Source organism: Somniosus microcephalus, chromosome 28 (genome assembly GCF_052327205.1).
Source record: "Somniosus microcephalus isolate GS21.2 chromosome 28, FLI_Smic_1.0, whole genome shotgun sequence".
NCBI classification, from domain to species: domain Eukaryota; kingdom Metazoa; phylum Chordata; class Chondrichthyes; order Squaliformes; family Somniosidae; genus Somniosus; species Somniosus microcephalus.
Window position 1 is genome coordinate 29,379,392 of NC_141014.1, and position 18,412 is coordinate 29,397,803.

Consider the following 18,412-nt stretch of genomic DNA (forward strand, 5'->3'; position numbering starts at 1 on the left):
TTGTTCCGCCTGTGGGCAAGGTTGAATTCTCATCTGCATAGGGTATCCGTACCATATTTGGCAATCTCATATATGTCGGCTTGGCTTACTTAGCAGTCTCTGAGTCTGAAGGCTGTGATCTTGGGCTTATAGTCTAGTCTAACACTCCAGTACTGAGAGGGTGCTGCATTGTCGGAGGCACCGCTGTTTGGGTGAGATGTTAAACTGAGGACCAACCAAGGCGGTCATTTAGGATCCTATCCTGTCTACTAGTCAACACTTCTCCCTCAACCAACACCAGCAAAAACAACAACAACTTGCATTTATATAGGGGGCATAGTCTCAGGATAAGAGGTCGGCCATTTAGGACTGAGACGAGGAAGAATTTCTTCACTCAGAGGGTTGTGAATCTTTGGAATTCTCTACCCCAGAGGGCTGTGGATGCTGAGTCTTTGAGTATATTCAAGGCTGAGATCGATAGATTTTTGGACTCATGGGGAATCGAGGGATATGGAGATCATGCAGGAAAGTGGAGATGAGGTAGAAGATCAGCCATGATCTTATTGAATGGTGGAGCAGGCCGTATAGCCTACTCCTGCTCCTATTTCTTATGTTCTTATATTAGCTGTGTCAGCTGTTGCTCAGTTGGTAGCGCACTCATCTCGTCTACAATACTGGAAAGTGTGAGGTTATGCACTTTGGCAGGAAAAATCGTAGAGCAAGTTATTATCTTAAATGGCAAGAAACTGGAAAGTACTGAAGTACAAAGGGATCTGGGGGTCCTGGTGCACGAAACTCAAAAGGTTAGTATGCAGGTGCAGCAAGTGATTAAGAAGGCCAATGGAATGTTGGCTTTCATTGCTAGGGGGATAGAATATAAAAATAGGGAGGTATTGCTTCAGTTGTACAAGGTATTGGTGAGACCGCACCTGGAATACTGCGTACAGTTTTGGTGTCCATACTTAAGAAAAGACATACTTGCTCTCAAGTCAGTACAAAGAAGGTTCACTCGGTTAATCCCGGGGATGAGGGGATGGACATATGAGGAGAGGTTGAGTAGATTGGGACTCTACTCATTGGAGTTCAGAAGAATGAGAGGCGATCTTATTGAAACATATAAGATTGTGAAGGGGTTGGATCGGGTGGATGCGGGGAGGATGTTCCCGATGATGGGTGAAACTAGAACTAGGGGCATAGTCTTAGAATAAGGGGCTGCTCTTTCAAAACTGAGATGAGGAGGAACTACTTCACTCAGAGGGTGGTAGGTCCATGGAATATGCTGCCCCAAAAAGCTGTAGAAGCTACATCATTACATAAATTAAAAACAGAAATAGACAGTTTCCTAGAAGTAAAGGGAATAAAGGGTTACGGGGAGCGGGCAGGAATTTGGACATGAGTCTAGGTTCGGATCGGTCATGGCCCTGTGGGTAGTGGAGCGGGCCCAGGGGCCGTGTAGCCTGATCCTGCTCCTATTTCGTGTGTCTAATTCTGTTAGATTCAGGAGGTGGTTCTGTGATAGTAGATTGGCGGTTAGGATCAGATCAGCCATGATCTTATTGAATGGCAGAGCAGGCTCGAGGGGCCGATTGGCCTACTCCTGCTCCTATTTCTTATGTTCTTATGTTCTTATGAGTCAGACAGGTTTGTGGGTTCAAAGTCCCACTCTAGGGACTTGAGCACAACAATCTAGGCTGACACTCCCAGCGCAGTGCTGAGGGAGTGCTGCACTGTTGGAGATGCCGGCTTTCAGATGAGACGTTAAACCGAGGCCCCGTCTGCTCTCTCAGGTGGACGTAAAAGATCCCGTGGCACTATTTCGAAGAAGAGCCGGGGGAGTTCGCCAATATTTATCCCTCAATCAACGTAACAAAAACAAATGATCCGGTCATCATAACATCGCTGTTTGTGGGAGCTTGCTGTGCGCAGATTGACTGCCGCGTTTCCCACACTGCAACAGTGACTACACTTCAAAAAGTACTTCATTGGCTGTAAAGCCCTTTGAGATGTCCGGTGGTCGTGAAAGGTGCTATATAAATGCAAGGCTTTCTTTCTTATAGTGCCTTGTAACGTAGTAAAACGTCCCAAGGCCCTTCACAGGAGCGTTACCAAACTAAATTTGGGACCGAGCCACATAAGGAGACATTAGGTTCAGGTGACCAAAAGCTCGGTCGAAGAGGTAGGTTTTAAGGAGCATCTTAAAGGAGGAAAGAGAGGTAGAGAGGCAGAGAGGTTTAGGCAGGGAATTCCAGAGCTTAGGGCCTCGGCAACAGAAAAACAGACTAACAGTTCCTTATCTCAAAGATGTTTACGGAATGATACTGTCGCAAAATGGCTCCCAATCTTCCCTATATAACAAGTCAGTACACTCCAACGCAATTCATTGCATGAAGTGCTTTGTGACAATTCGACATGATAAAGCACCATATACATGAAAGTGATAAATATTATAATTATGGTCTAAGAGTAACTCTAAAATAGAATGCAATCACAGAGCAAAGAAATATAGAAAAATTCAGATTTGCAGGTCTGTGCGTTTTTCTTAATGGATGTTGGTTGAAGGTTAATTCCCGGGTTGTGTCTGCATTACTCGAAGGTGAAGGACTAATGATTACAGCTCTGTCAGCAGTGATGGGAGCAATTTGAGGTAATGGACAACCAGCGTGGCACAAAATGCATTGGAATAGCATCCCATGAATATGCTCATGCAAACGAAGCCTACAGATATCATTAGGAAAGCAACGGCTTCAAATCGCATTCGGCAAGTCATTTTAATATCTCAGAACCAAATGGGCCTCAGCCGTGGCTCAGTGGGCAGCACCCTCGCCTCTTGGGTCAGAAGGTTGTGGGTTCACAGTCTCACTTCGGGGACTTGAGCACAAAAATCTAGGCTGACACTTGAGTGTGGCACTGAGGGAGTGCTGCACTGTCGGAGGTGCCGTCTTTCGGATGAGGCGTTAAACCGAGGCCCCGTCTGCCCTCTCGGGTGGATGTAAAAGATTCCACGGCCACTGTTTTGAAGAAGAACAGGGGGGAGTTATCCCCAGTGTCCTGGGGCCAATATTTATCCCTCAATCAACATCACTAAAAACAGATGATCTGGTCATTATCACATTGCTGTTTGTGGGAGCTTGCTGTGTGCAAATTGGCTGCCGCGTTTCCCACATTACATCAGCGACTGCACTCCAAAAAGTACTTCATTGGCTGTAAAGTGCTTTGGGACGTCCTGAGGCCGTGAAAGGCGCTATAGAAATGCAAGTCTGTCTTTCTTTCAAAATGAACTTTGGTGTCATCTGGGTCAGAGGTACACTCTACAAAAAAGCTTTTTGAGAGACTGAACTCAGCGCTGGCGATTTGTTGACCGGTTTGTTCAATCAATGACAATCAAATAAGAGAGCCGTTTGAAAACGGCAGATCAAACGGCATCATTTCATCTGATCCCCAGATCCCTGCAGTTCCCTGTTTTTTTTCTCACTTTTGAAGAACCTTTGTGCTAAATTTAGCAGAGCTAGCGAGACACCTTCACGGTGCAGTGTGGCTGCTGGTGACTCAGACCCAGTGAGGCAGTTAGCTGTCAATCTGTAGATTGGCTGAGCATCAGGTGGATGATTGACGTTCCCATTGATGTATGTTCCCCTCCTATCATCAGAAGCTGGCCCCTAGTGCAGAGAGCACCGTGGAATTTAACCCCAGCTGTCGTACTTCTCCCCTGCAGTTATCCAAACAGTTTTCCCCACTGTAATTGTACTGGAACCAATACCTGGTGCACCAGTAGCAATACATGAATGAGTGCAGCTCCAACAATACTCAAGAATCTCAACACCATTCAGGACAAAGCAGCCTGCTTGATTGTCACCCCATCCACCACCTTAAACATTCACTCCCTCCACCACCGGCGCACCGTGGCTGCAGTGTGTACCATCTACAAGATGCACTGCAGCAACTCGCCAAGGCTTCTTCAGCAGCGCCTCCCAAACTTGAGACCTCTTCCACCTAGACGGACAAGGGCAGCAGGTGCATGGGAACACCGCCACCTCCAAGTTCCCCTCCAAGTCACACACACCATCCTGACTTGGAAATATGTCGGCCATTCCTTCATCGTCGCTGGGTCAAAATCCTGGAACTCCCCCCCTAACAGCACTGTGGGAGCACCTTCACCACACGGACTGCAGCGGTTCAAGAAGGCGGCTCACCACCACCTTCTTAAGGGGCAATTAGGGATGGGCAATAAAGGCTGGCCTTGCCAGCGACGCCCACATCACATGAACGACAAAAAAATATATACCAATACCTGGTTTGCAGAATCTGAATCGGGTTAGGTATCGTTGATCTTCTAATCACCTCTGCTTGCAGCTCCTCGCTCCCCGTGCTCTTCACACCCGGCACAATTCACCTGTCTGTGTAGTCTGTGTGCGGATTATGGAACCGCTCTGATCTCAGCTTCTTAATCCGAGGGCATTGAGTCCACTTCACCAGGTACTATGCAAAGTGTGAACCGTAAGATGCAACCAGTGGCGCGCAGGAGATTCGTATCAGGTGGTACCGTTCCCATTCAGGATTGTTAGGTGAGGCATTGTTGGTCCACTTTTTTATTCATTCCTGGAATGTGGGCGTCGCTGGCAAGCCCAGCATTTTTTGCCCATCCCTAATTGCCCTCAAGAAGGTGGCCTTCTTGAACCGCTGCAGTCGGTGTGGTGAAGGTACTCCCACAGTGCTGTTAGGGAGGGAGCTCCAGGATAGAAACATAGAAACATAGAAGATAGGAGCAGGAGCAGGCCATTCGGCCCCTCGAGCCTGCTCCGCCATTCAATGCGATCATGGCTGATCATCCAAATTCAGTACCTGGTCCCTGCCTTCTCCCCATATCCCTTGATCCCCTTAGCCTTAAGAAATATATCCAACTCCTTCTTGAATATATTTACTGAATTGGCCTCAACTGCCTTCTGTGGTAGAGAATTCCACAGGTTCACCACTCTCTGGGTGAAGAAATTCCTCCTCATTTCTGTCCTAAATGGCTTACCCCTTATCCTTAGGCTGTGACCCCTGGTTCTGGACTCCCCGACCATCGGGAACATCATTCCTGCATCTAGTCTGTCCAGTCCTGTCAGAATTTTATAAGTTTCAATGAGATCCCCTCTCATTCTTCTAAACTCCAGTGAGTACAAGCCCAATCGACCCAATCTCTCCTCATACGTCATTCCTGCCATCCCAGGTATCAGCCTGGTGAATCTTCGCTGCACCCCCTCCATGGCAAGAACATCCTTCCTCAGATAAGGCGACCAAAACTGCACACAATACTCAAGGTGTGGTCTCACCAAGGCTCTGTACAACTGCAGCAAGATATCCTTGTTCCTGTACTCGATGAGAGGAACAGATGGAAAAATAATGAAAGAAAGGTTATGAGGAAACAATTACTACTACTTTCGTATGACAGGCAAAAGCTTATTATGGGATGTCTAGTTTGGCTGTCCAGTCGATGGCCTCCTGAGATGCCGAGTGGAGAAATGAGGTGCCTCCCGCAACAGATCTTAGTGGGCAGGTTGATGTGATGTGATCCATGGTCTGGGACTCATGGCCACACTTCGGGTCGTCCCTCATCTTCCACTGGTGGAGCAGGTGGCCGCAGCGTCCATGCCCTGGGCGGATTGGGTTGAGCGCTGTCCGCTGTCTTCGAGGGCGGTCAAAGCCGGGGACCTCTGCTGTTGGGTCAGTGACGAGGTGTTGCTTCTTTATGTTGCACGATCCCACGATTCCATTCATCTGGATCGTGGGTCGATACCAGCTGCGTGAATATTGGCCGCCGTGTCCCAGAATGGCCGGCGCGATGTTAAGCGCCTTCCTGGTGGTTTTTGTCGCGTCTTCCTGAATGGGAAAGTTGATGTTGCTCAAGATCTAGTCCCATCTCACGGGGCACGGTGGCGTCGTGGAGAATGGCAGGCCGGGAGGAGGGGGGTGCAATGGTGCGGCAGCACCGGGAGCCTCTCAACCGGAGTGGACTTGAGTGTCCCCGGCGCGGCGCCGTCCTTATGGCGCCATTTAGCTGCCCACAATCTTTGTGTGGCGGCTGCAGGACCGTGAGGATGACAACCTACACGTGGTCTGCCCGTGCATGCGCTAGTTCACTGAGAACTTGCTAGCTAATGTCATCAAGAAGACGACCGAACGCCCGAAAGCAGCCTCCCGGTCTGAACAGCATCGAACACGAGGAAACAATAGCAGATGAGTGTTCAGATATTTCCCACGTGCTAGTAAGAGTACAGAGAACAGGATAGTTAGGCTAAATACGTGGCTTGAGCAGTGGTGTAAGAGGGAGGGTTTTAAATTTTTGAGGCATTGGAACCAGTTTTGTGGTAGGTGTGACCTATACAAAAGGGACGGTCTACACCTGTGCAGAGATGGAACTGATGTTCTCGGGGTAATTTTTGATAAAGCAGTTCGGGAGCATTTAAACTAGTATGGCAGGGGGCTAGAAACCTATGTAGTGAAATAGAGGAAAGTGAAAGGCAGACAGAAATAAATGATAAAAGGGTGAGGAACAAAAAACAAAGGGCCAAACTAATTCATAAAAAATGTGAGCATAAAAAAAGCCTGAGGGTTTTATACCTTAATGCGAGAAGCATCAGGAACAAGGTAGATGAATTAGCTGTGGAAATAGAGGTTAATAATTATGACCTAATTGGGATTACGGAAACATGGTTGCAGGGTGAGCAGGGCTGGGAGCTTAACATACAGGGGTATTCAGTATTTAGGAAGGATCGACAAAAAAGAAAGGGAGGAGGGGTAGCATTGCTAGTAAAAGAGGGGATAAATGCAATTGAAAGGAAGGATATTAACTCAGTTAATACAGAATCTATATGGGTGGAGCTAAGAAATAGCGAGGGGCGAAAAACATTAATAGGAGTGGTATATAGGCCTCCAAATAGTAAAATAGAGGTTAGGGAGGGCATCACGAGGGAAATTAGAGAAGCGTGCAATAAGAGCACAGCTGTCATCATAGGTGACTTTAACTTACATATAGATTGGACTAGCCTAATCAGTAAAAATAATGAGGAGGAGGAATTCCTTGAGTGTTTGAGGGATGGTTATCTGGATCAATATGTCGAGGAACCAACTCGGGAACAGACTATATTGGACTGGGTACTGTGCAATGAGAAGGGACTAATCAGTAATCTTGTTGTACGGGGACCCTTGGGTCAGAGCGATCATAACATGATCGATTTCTCACTCGAAATGGAGAGCGAAGAAATTGACTCAGAGACTAAGGTCCTGAATTTAAACAAGGGGAATTATGATGCCATGAGACGGGAACTGAGTAGGTCTGATTGGACAACGTTCCTGGGAGGACTGGAGGTAGATAAACAATGGCAAACATTTAAAGATAGAATGACAAAATTGCAAAAATTGTTTATACCAATCTGGCATAAAAGGAAATCTAAAAAGGTGACTCAACCGTGGATAACAGGGGAAATTAGAGACAGCATAAAATCCAAAGATAGGGCGTATAAAATAGCCAAAAAAAGCGCCAGAGCGGAAGATTGGGAACAGTTTAAGATAGAGCAAAGGAGGGCAAAGGGCATAATCAAGAGGGGCAAAATAGCTTACGAAAACAAGCTGGCGGAAAATATAAAAACTAACTCCAAAAGCTTTTATAAGTATATCAAAAGGAAAAGACTGGTGAAAACCAAAGTTGGTCCATTGCAGTCAGATACGGGGGAATATATAATGGGAAATAAGGAAATGGCAGATCAACTAAATGCATACTTTGGGTCAGTCTTTACGAAGGAAGACACAAAAAACCTCCCTGGGATATCGGGAAAAATAGGGACATTGGCAAAGGAGGAACTGACGCAAATCAATATCTCTAAGGATATGGTGTTAAGGAAGCTAAAGGGATTGAAGGTGGACAAATCCCCAGGGCCTGATAACATGCATCCTAGGGTACTGAAGGAGGTGGCCCTAGAGATAGCGGATGCACTAAGGATGATTTTTCAGAATTCATTAGACTCGGGAACAGTGCCGATGGATTGGAGGGTAGCTAACGTTACCCCACTATTCAAAAAGGGGGGTAGGGAAAAAGCAGGTAATTACAGACCTGTAAGCCTTACATCAGTTGTGGGCAAAATGCTGGAGTCCATCATTAAGGATGAAATAGCAGAGCACTTAGCAAATGGGGACAGGATAGGACAGAGTCAACATGGATTTACAAAGGGTAAATCGTGCTTGACTAATCTATTGGAATTTTTTGAGGGAGTAACTGGTAGAATAGATGGGGGAGAGCCAGTAGATGTGGTGTACCTGGACTTCCAAAAGGCCTTCGATAAGGTCCCACATAAAAGATTAGCATGGAAAATTGAGGCTCATGGGATAAAGGGGAAAGTTTTGGCGTGGATAGGGAACTGGCTGTCAGATAGAAAACAGAGAGTTGGAATAAACGGCTCATTTTCTGAATGGCAGGCAGTAACAAGTGGGGTACCACAGGGATCTGTCCTGGGCCCCCAGCTGTTCACAATTTACATTAATGACCTGGATCAGGGAGTCGGATGCAGCATTTCCAAATTTGCAGACGACACTAAACTAGGAGGGGGGGTGGGCTCAGAGGAAGAGACCAGGAAGCTCCAGAGCGATTTGGACAGACTGGGCGATTGGGCGGATAAATGGCAGATGCACTATAATGTGGACAAGTGCGAAGTTATCCACCTTGGGTGCAGGAACGGGAGGGCAAATTATTATTTAAATGGCAATAGATTGGGAGAGGGGGAAGTACAGAGAGACCTGGGTGTTCTTGTACACCAGTCACTGAAGGCGAGCATGCAGGTGCAACAGGCGGTCAAGAAGGCAAACGGTATGCTGGCCTTCATAGCAAAAGGGTTAGAATACAGGAACAGGGATACCTTGCTGCAGCTGTACAGGGCACTGGTGAGACCACACCTCGAGTACTGTGTACAGTTTTGGTCGCCTCATCTGAGGAAGGATGTTCTTGCCATGGAGGGGGTGCAGCGGCGATTCACCAGGCTGATACCAGGAATGGCGGGAATGACCTATGAGGAGAGACTATGTAGTTTAGGGATGTACACACTGGAGTTTAGAAGATTGAGAGGGGACCTCATAGAAGTGTATAAAATTCTGACAGGTCTAGACAGACTGGATGCAGAAGGAATGTTTCCCTTGGCGGGTGAGAACAGAACTAGAGGACATAATTTAAGGATAAGGGCTAAACCATTTAGGACAGAGATGAGGGGGAATTTCTTCACTCAGAGAGTGGTGAACCTGTGGAACTCATTGCCACAGAGGGCAGTGTACGCCAGCTCATTAAATATATTTAAGAGGGAATTAGATATATTTCTACGGGCAAAAGGGGTTAAGGGTTACGGAGAGAAGGCGGGGACGGGATACTGAATTAAAGGATCAGCCATGATCTCATCGAATGGCGGAGCAGGCACGAAGGGCCGAATGGCCTACTCCTGCTCCTATCTTCTATGTATCTATGTATAAAGAACTCGTCCTTTATGCACTTTACAGCCTTCCGGACTCAATATCGAGTTCAACAATTTCAGATCATAACCTCGGCCCCTATTATATTTTTATATTTTTTATCCACACTTTTGGTTTGCGCCTTTTCCTTTTTATTCTCTCTCTGCCACATGGCAACTGTCTCTCACTCTGCCAGCGCTATTCACACTTCATCTAGAGCCATTGTTTGTTTCTTTACCTGTCCTATTACCATCTCGTCTCACCTTGAATATCTCGTAATGTCTCGTCTTTCATCCCCTCCCCCATTTCCCAGCCCCCAAACTGGCCTTTTAATCTGTTTCATTTCCTGCCTTTCTTTCCTCAGTTCTGACGAAGGGTTTCGACCCGAAACGTTGATTCTGTTTCTCTCTCCACGGATGTTGCCTGGCCTGCTGAGTTTTTCCAGCGTTTTCTGTTGTTATTACTTTAATAAGGGAGTCGCATTCTCTCCAGTATATTGCAGGCCTGTAACTCATTCCTCATTGTGGAATATTTGACTTTTATTACTGTTGCTCGAGAGAACCTTTTCGAACGGGTTTGACGATTTCATTTCTGGTTACTAAAACGTTGTTCTTAATTTGGAACGAAGTGAAATCTGCATTGCGTTAAACTATTTTGAAGGGTCGAAGAAAATGCTTCCGAGAGGGTCTTGACAGGTTTAATCGGCATAGCTTGACAGGCTCGCTGGAGTATTTTGACAGATCTGCCAGTATATTTTGAGGGCATCGCTGGCGTATTTTTGCGGGGTGTATTTTGACACACTTGCATGTGTGTTTTGAAGGGTTTGCCAATTGTCGTTTGCTGACTCTTGTCGGTCTATTTTGAGGGATTTGCTAATGTTATTTTTTTTTTTGGCAGCTACGGTGGTCCATTTTGTGGGTTTTGCTGGCGTACTTCGATGGGTTTGCCAGTATTTCTCGATAGGTGGGCCGAAGCGTTTAGAAAGGCTTAGGTGGAAGGGTTCACCGCAGTATTTCAAATGGCGTATTTTGGATGGGTTTCCGGTGTATTTTGATGGTCTCGCCCCCCTCCCTATCTCTGTAACCTCCTCCAGCCCCACAACCCTCCGAGATATCTGCACTCCTCTAATTCTGCCCTCTTGTGCATCCCTGATTATAATCGCTCCACCATTGGCGGCCATGCCTTCAGCTGCCAAGGCCCTAAAGATAAGGATAAGGGGTAAGCCATTTAGGACAGAGATGAGGAGGAATTTCTTCACCCAGAAAGTGGTGAACCTGTGGAATTCTCTACCAAAGAAGGCAGTAGAGGCCAATTCATTAAATATATTCAAGAAGGAGTTGGATGTATTTCTTAAGGCTAAAGGGATCAAGGGGTATGGGGAGAAAGCAGGGACAGGGTACTGAGTTTGGATGATCAGCCATGATCTCATTGAATGGTGGAGCAGGCTCGAGGGGCCAAATGGCCTACTCCTGCTCCTATCTTCTATGTTTCTATGTTTCTATGTAAACTCTGGAATTCCCTCCCTAAACCTCTCTGCCACTCTCTCCTCCTTTAAGACGCAGCTTAAAACCGACCCCTCACCTGTCCTACTATCTCCTCATGTGGCTCGGTGTCAAATTTTGTTTGATAATCGCTCCTGTGAAGCGCCTTGGGACATTTTACTACGTTAAAGGCGCTGTATAAATACAAGTTGTTGTTGTTAGCAAGATGTAGTAACATCAGTCTTGAACTTACTCCTTATCAGCACGCATCTCTGTCTCCTTGTTATGCAGATATGGTTTTTACTCAGAATTACATCGAATTTTACAGCTTAGAAGTAGGCCATTCGGGATTATGTGAATTACGAGAGAGGAAACACAAAACTCCTAATCCTGCGAACACATTCCTTGAAGTGTTGACTTGAGACTTGGGGGAGAAATTCGGTATCGCCCCGTTTGGGGCGCGATTATCGGCCGGGCGCAAAGTTTAGCGCCTGGTGCTAATTATCGCCTCCGACTGCAAACTTGGCTTTTATCGCCCCTGGAGGTGATTGGAGCGCTAAATCAGGCGCAGCACACCCGTCTTAAGGTGCAAAGGCCGAGGAGCGAGGCGCTACCTCAGAGCGCTGGCGAAGCTCATGTGATGTCAGTCAGCAGTGGAACACAGACACACTGGCGCCGGCCAGTTCTTAAAGGGGAGGGTTGATCTTGCTCTCCATCCACACCCTGCTCATTGCAGCCTTGAACCTCGGCCTGGAGAGACCTGTACATCAAATCTGCTGGAAAGAACAATGGAGAGGCCCAGGGAAAGAGCTCAGAGTGCAGCCCCCATAGTCTCTTCTAAATCGATACAAGATCAAATAAAAAAGAACCTGCAAAGTGCTGCTCAGTACCCAAAATTCCTCAACACAGCGTTGAATATCTCCTGCAGTCTCTCTCTCTCACTCAGAATGCATGGTGAAAAAGTTTCGCCAACAAAAAAAGGCAGGAAGCGGTCGCCTTTAAACAGCGCTCCCCCAGTCCCTTTCTGGCTGCAAAATGCTCCCCTCAATCTGTCGTTGCTAGCGGCAGGCGGTAAGGCAGGGGGCGCCACTCAATATCCGGTCCGGAGCGCTACCGGGGCGTTGCACGCTCGACTGACGTCACGATCTGCCGGCGCAGGAGATCGTGGCGGTAGTGTTTAGCGCCGCCGCAAAATGTCTCGGCAATTTCGTGAGCGGCATAAACATCGCCGTGCCCGGGCGCTAGTTGCTTTGTGCCCCATTAGCGCCCTCTTAAGGTGCTAACGGGAGGCGCAAACAACTGAATTTTCCCCCCTTAGTGTTTACAGTAGTGCTGACAATTATATTGTCAGTATTGGGGTTTTAAAATGTTGGCTGAGGTGAGTCAAAGAATTTTACACATTAGAAAGAATTTACAGCACGGAAACATGGCCATTCGGCCCAACTGGTCCGTGCCGGTGTTTCTGCTCCACCCGAGCCTCTGTAGGATAGAGTGTACCTGTAGGATTTAGTAAACGTTAAGATTCTATAACCATTATTATATAACTATAATAATGGCCCAGTAATTCCGTTCCAAACACGTGAGTACGGTCGGGGTACTCACGCGTCTGGCCGGAGGAAATGCCGGTTTTCAGCATGCACAGCGCATGCGAGGAAAACCGGCATTTCCTGTCCTCTGAACGAAGGGGTTCAGAGGCAGAACGCGCGCGACTGCACAGGCAGCGCGTGCGCAGTAAAATTCCTTTTTTTTTTCAGAGTTGCGCGCGTGTAAAGGCCTCCGGTCTTTACGCGTGGAAAAACAAGACGTAAGTATTTAGTTTTTCAGGTAAGTGGGCTTTTAGTACAATGTAGACATTTTTTTTCCACAGGTTTGTTATTTTTAAAGAATTTACAGGATGGTAAGTTTAGTTTTAGACCCTATTTTTTTTTAATTTATTTTTTTCAAAAAATTGATTAATTGTTTAAAACATTTTTAAAAACTTATTTATAGTTATTATAATCAGTGGGATGTTTTTTAAAATTTTATTTAAAGTTTAAGTAGTGTTTTGGCAGCCCATACTTTTCATGAGTTTGACAGCTCTTACTGTCAAACTCATGAATGAGTTTCCCCTCCCCTGATTGGCTGCACAGTGCTCACCTGATCCCAGCCGGCACATCGCACTAACTACGCCGCTGGATCAGGTAAGCACAGCGCGCCGACAGCTGAACCGGGCCTGTGACAGGAAATGCAAGCAGGCCCAGGCTTCAGATGTCGGCGCGCCGGGTGAGTGCAGATCGGGGGCTTGCACGCGCGGCAAGCCCCCGATCCTAACTTCAGGGCCAATATGTGAAATTATATGTTAAAATCCTAAAAAGCCTGTATAAAATGGTGAATGGCTGAGACCAAAGCAGGATGGGAATTATGCCAAACCTGACTAAACTCTGTTAGAAATTGATTCTGTAATTCTGTAAAATGGTCTGTTAAGTAAACAAGGAGATAGTGGGGAACAAGAAATTCCGCAACATTGCAAAAGAAGATCGGGGACTGGAGACAGTCACCATTCCCTGACATCTCGAAAATGCAGAACTGGCTAAACAATGAGCCGATTAAAAAGGCAAAAAGACATCTGTGAGAATTTAGTGTGAAGGTTGTTCTCAGATGAGGATAGCTTGCTTACTAACTGCCACGAAGGCAAAACAGAGGGAAAAAAAGGTATAAATGAACAGCTATTGAACACCGAAAGCAGCGTAAAACCAGAGGATTAGAAGCTTCAGTCAACAGGACACAGCAAGAGAATATAGAGACCGCACCACAGTCACTCGGAAGGAACGCCGGGGTTCGATGAACAGACTCCGACTATCTTCTTGTTAAGAATTACTTCTTTGTACCGGATGTTTAATGTTTAATAAACCTGTTTTACTGATACACAATATACCTGGACCCAGAGTGCAGCAGGCGGTAAAGAAGGCAAATGATATGTTGGCCTTCGTAGCGAGAGGATTCGAGTACAGGAACAAGGATATCTTGCTGCAGTTGTACAGGGCCTTGGTGAGACCACACCTTGAGTATTGTGTGCAGTTTTGGTCGCCTTATCTGAGGAAGGATGTTCTTGCCCTGGAGGGAGTGCAGCAAAGATTTACCAGACTGATACCTGGGATGGCAGGAATGACGTATGAGGAGAGATTGCGTCGATTGGGCTTGTACTCGCTGGAGTTTAGAAGAATGAGAGGGGATCTCATTGAAACTTATAAAATTCTGACAGGACTAGGCAGACTAGATGCAGGAAGGATGTTCCCGGTGGCGGGGGAGTCCAGAACCAGGGGTCACAGTCTAAAGATAAGGGGTAAGCCATTTAGGACAGAGATGAGGAGGAATTTCTTCACCCAGAGAGTGGTGAACCTGTGGAATTCTCTACCACAGAAGGCAGTAGAGGCCAATTCATTAAATATATTCAAGAAGGAGTTAGATATATTTCTTAAGGCTAAAGGGATCAAGGGGTATGGGGAGAAAGCAGGGACCGGGTACTGAATTTGGATGATCAGCCATGATCACGGAGCAGCACGGTGGCATAGTGGTTAACACTGTTGCCTCACAGCGCCAGGGACCCGCGGGCCGCTCACCAGCTGCTGCCGTTGGAAAAGGCGGGTCGCAAAATTTAAAGGGGGCGCACGCACGGGAAAAAAATTTAGAGGGAGCATTGGCAGTGACTATCTTATATTTCTGGCTCCAAGCTTTGGAGTCCCTCACAAGCAAGGAACATTTTGTCTTATGTCTAATTTGGCATAGACTGATAACACCAGAAAGAATGTCCCATCCCTGGAATGGTCGCCAGGGAGGGTAGTGGAGGCAGAAACTCTGGAATCAAGAGGCACTGCGATGGAAGGGATCATTGGTACAGGAGATTAGTACCTGGTGACTGACATGAATCAGTCATTCATGAAAGAAAGACATGAAATAATACTGAGCGGCCTGCGGGTGGCGCTGTCCAGGGAGAGTATAAATACTCGGGCACGGGCCCAGCTTGCTCAGGACATTCTTTTACAGGAACTAGTGAAGGACACAGCTAGACCTCCATGTTGTAAAACAGTTGATTAAAGCTTTGTTTAACGCTTAGACCAAGTGCCTAGTAGTTTTTTTACATCAGTAACGTTAACCAGGGCCAGAGTGGTCTCCCGGACTAGTTTTTGCTGGCTTAATAGGGTTGGAGAGGAATTGTCCAGAATTTGTTTTGCCCCCCTCATTGTCCTTGGGTTTTTTAATCTGGCTTTCTGCCTCGGTCCAGAGATCACATGGCTCTGGACGGGGTGGGGAGAAAGGTTCCCTGTAAGCTGTGTGGCCACGCGGTCGCACAGGGCTCCAGGGAACCCAGGCAGCCGGCTTTTCAATACAAAAACCACGGGTGCGCGGTAGTTCGAATGGCTCGTGCAGCCCCTTAAAGGGGCCGCGCAGGGCCAAGCAAAATTAGAGGGAACATTGGTGGGGAGTGTCTGGGGGAAAAATTCAGTTGTTTGCGCCTCCCGTTAGCGCCTTAAGAGGGCGCTAATGGGGCGCAAAGCAACTAGCGCCCGGGCACGGCGATGTTTGTGTCACTCGCGAAATTAACTAGACATTTTGCGGCGGCGCTAAACACTACCGCCACGATCTCCTGCGCCGGCAGATTGTGACGTCAGTCGAGTGCGCAACGCCCCGCTAGTGCCCCGGACCGGATATTGAGTGGCGCCCCCTGCCTTACCGCCTGCTGCTAGCAACGACAGGTTGAGGGGATCATTTTGCTGTCAAAAAGGGACTGGGGGAGCGCTGTTTAAAGGCGACCGCTTCCTGCCCTTTTTTTGTCGGTGACATTTTTGCACCACGCATTCTGAGAGAGAGAGAGAGACTTCTGGAGAGATTCAACGCTGTGTGAAGGAGTTTTGAGTACTGAGCAGCACTTTGCAGGTTTATTTGGATTTGCCCTTCCTTGCTTCGCCAGCACTCTGAGGTAGCGCCTCGCTCCTCGGCGTTTGCGCCTTAAGACAGGTGTGAAGCGCCTGATTTAGCGCTCCAATCACCTCCAGGGGCGATAAAAGCCAAGTTTGCTGTCGGAGGCGATAATTAGCGCCAGGCGCTAAACTTTGCACACGGCCGATAACAGTGCCCCAAATGGGGCAATACCGAATTTTTCCCCCTTTGAATTTTGATTCACAAGGCTTCACAACCGAATGGGACAGGCTGAATGGACCAGTTCGTCATTGTTGGTATGTTCTTATGGAATGATGTCCTTATCTTTGCGATTATCACTTATGCTGGCTCCAGATTTACGATTTCAAATAGGGATGAGGTTCTTAAAGACCTCGATAAGGTCCTCTCTTATTTGCCTCCATCCAAGGTTGAAGAGTCCCACGTTGTTCTCACATTCCCTCATACCTCTGACAATCAGCCTCATGGCCCTTCTGTGCACCACTCCCAGGGCCTGGATGTGAACTGAACGCTATATTCAAGATGCAACCTGATCGAAGCACTATACAACTTCACTGAGATGCCCTCATAGGATCACAGAATGATACAGCACAGAAGGAGGCCATTCGGCCCATCGTGCCTGTGCCGGCTGTTTGGTAGAGCTATCCAATTAATCCCGCTCCCCTGCTCTTTCCCCATAGCCCTGTAATTGTTTTCCATTTCAAGTGTTTATCCAATTCCCTTTTGAAAGTTAATATTGAATCTGCTTCCACCGCCCATTCAGGCAGTGCATTCCAGATCACATCAACTCGCTGCGTGAAAAAAATAATTCTCCTCGTCTCCCCCCTGGCTTTTTTTGCCAATTATCTTAACTCTGTGCCCCCTGGTTACCAACCCGCCTGTCAGTGGAAACAGTTTTCTGCCTATCTACTCTATCAAAACCCCTCATAATTTTGAACACCTCTATTAAATCTCCCCTTAACCTTCTCTGCTCGAAGGAGAACAATCCCAGCTTCTCTAGCCTCTTATTTCTCCGTTTCTCAATGAGCGAGACTGCCAGTGGGCCAAATCTCACTTGGAAATACGCTGAGACCTGCTGAGACCATTTCCAAATAGGCTGTTTATAGTCAGAAGGGAGTTCGAGGGCTTTTATCCTCGCACTCTGAACTGGAATCAAAGTATTACAAAGTATTCACAGCACAGAGACAGGCCATTCGGCCCAACTGGTCCGTGCCGGTGTTTATGCTCCACACGAGTCTCCTCCCGTCTTTCCTCATCTCACCCTATCAGAATATCCTTCCCATATTACAACAGTGACTCCACTTCAAAAGTACTTCATTGGCTGTAAAGCGCTTTGGGACGTCCGGTGGTCGTGAAAGGCGCTATATAAATGCAAGCCTTTCTTTCTTTCTTTGTTCCTTTCTCCCTCATGTGTTTATCCAGCTTTCCCTTGAATGTATCTGTACTATTTGCCTCAACCACTCCCTGTGGTAGCGAGTTCCCCATTCTCACCACTCCCTGTGGTAGCGAGTTCCCCATTCTCACCACTCTCTGAGTAAAGACGTTTCTCCTGAATTCCTTATTGGATTTATCAGTGACTATCTTCTATTTATGGCCCTAGTTCTGGTCTCGCCCACAAGTGGAAACATCTTCTCTACGTCTACCCTATCAAACACGTTCATAATCGTAAAGACCTCGATCAGGTCGCCCCCTCAGTTTTCTCTTTTCTGGAGAAAAGAGCTTCAGCCGGTTCAATCTTTCCTGATAGGTATAACCTCTCGGTTCTGGCATCATTCTAGTCAATCGTTGTTGCACCCTCTCCAGTGCCTCTCTATCCTTTTTATAATATGGAGACCAGAACTGTTCACAGAACTGGTTAACGTACCTTCTCTGCTTTTCAATTCTATCCCTCTAGAAATGAACCCCAGTGCCTGGTTTGCTTTTTTTTATGGCCTTGTTAACCTGCGTCGCTACTTTTAGTGATCTGTAACAACAACAACTTGTATTTATATAGCGCCTTTAACGTAGTAAAGCATCCCAAGGTGCTTCACAGGAGTATTATAAGACAAACAATTCAACACGGAGCCACATAAGGAGAAATTAGGGCAGCTGACCAAAAGCTTGGTCAAAGAGGTAGGTTTTAAGGAGCATCTTAAAGGAGGAAAGGGGTAGCGAGGCAGAGAGGTTTAGGCAGGGAATTCCAGAGCTTAGGGCCCAGGCAACAGAAGGCACGGCCACCAACGGTGGAGTGATTATAATCAGGGATGTTCAAGAGGGCAGAATTAGAGGAGCGCAGATATCTCAGAGGGTTGTGGGGTTGGAGGAGATTACAGAGATAGGGAGGGGCGAGGCCATGGAGGGATTTGAAAACAAGGATGAGAATTTTGAAATCGAGGCATTGCTTAACCGGGAGCCAATGTAGGTCAGCGAGCACAGGGGGTGATGGGCGAACGGGACTTGGTGTGAGTTAGGACACGGGCAGCCGAGTTTTGGATGACCTCAAGTAGGGTGTAATGTGGGAGGCCAGCCAGGAGTGCGTTGGGATAGTCAAGTCTAGAGGTAACAAAGGT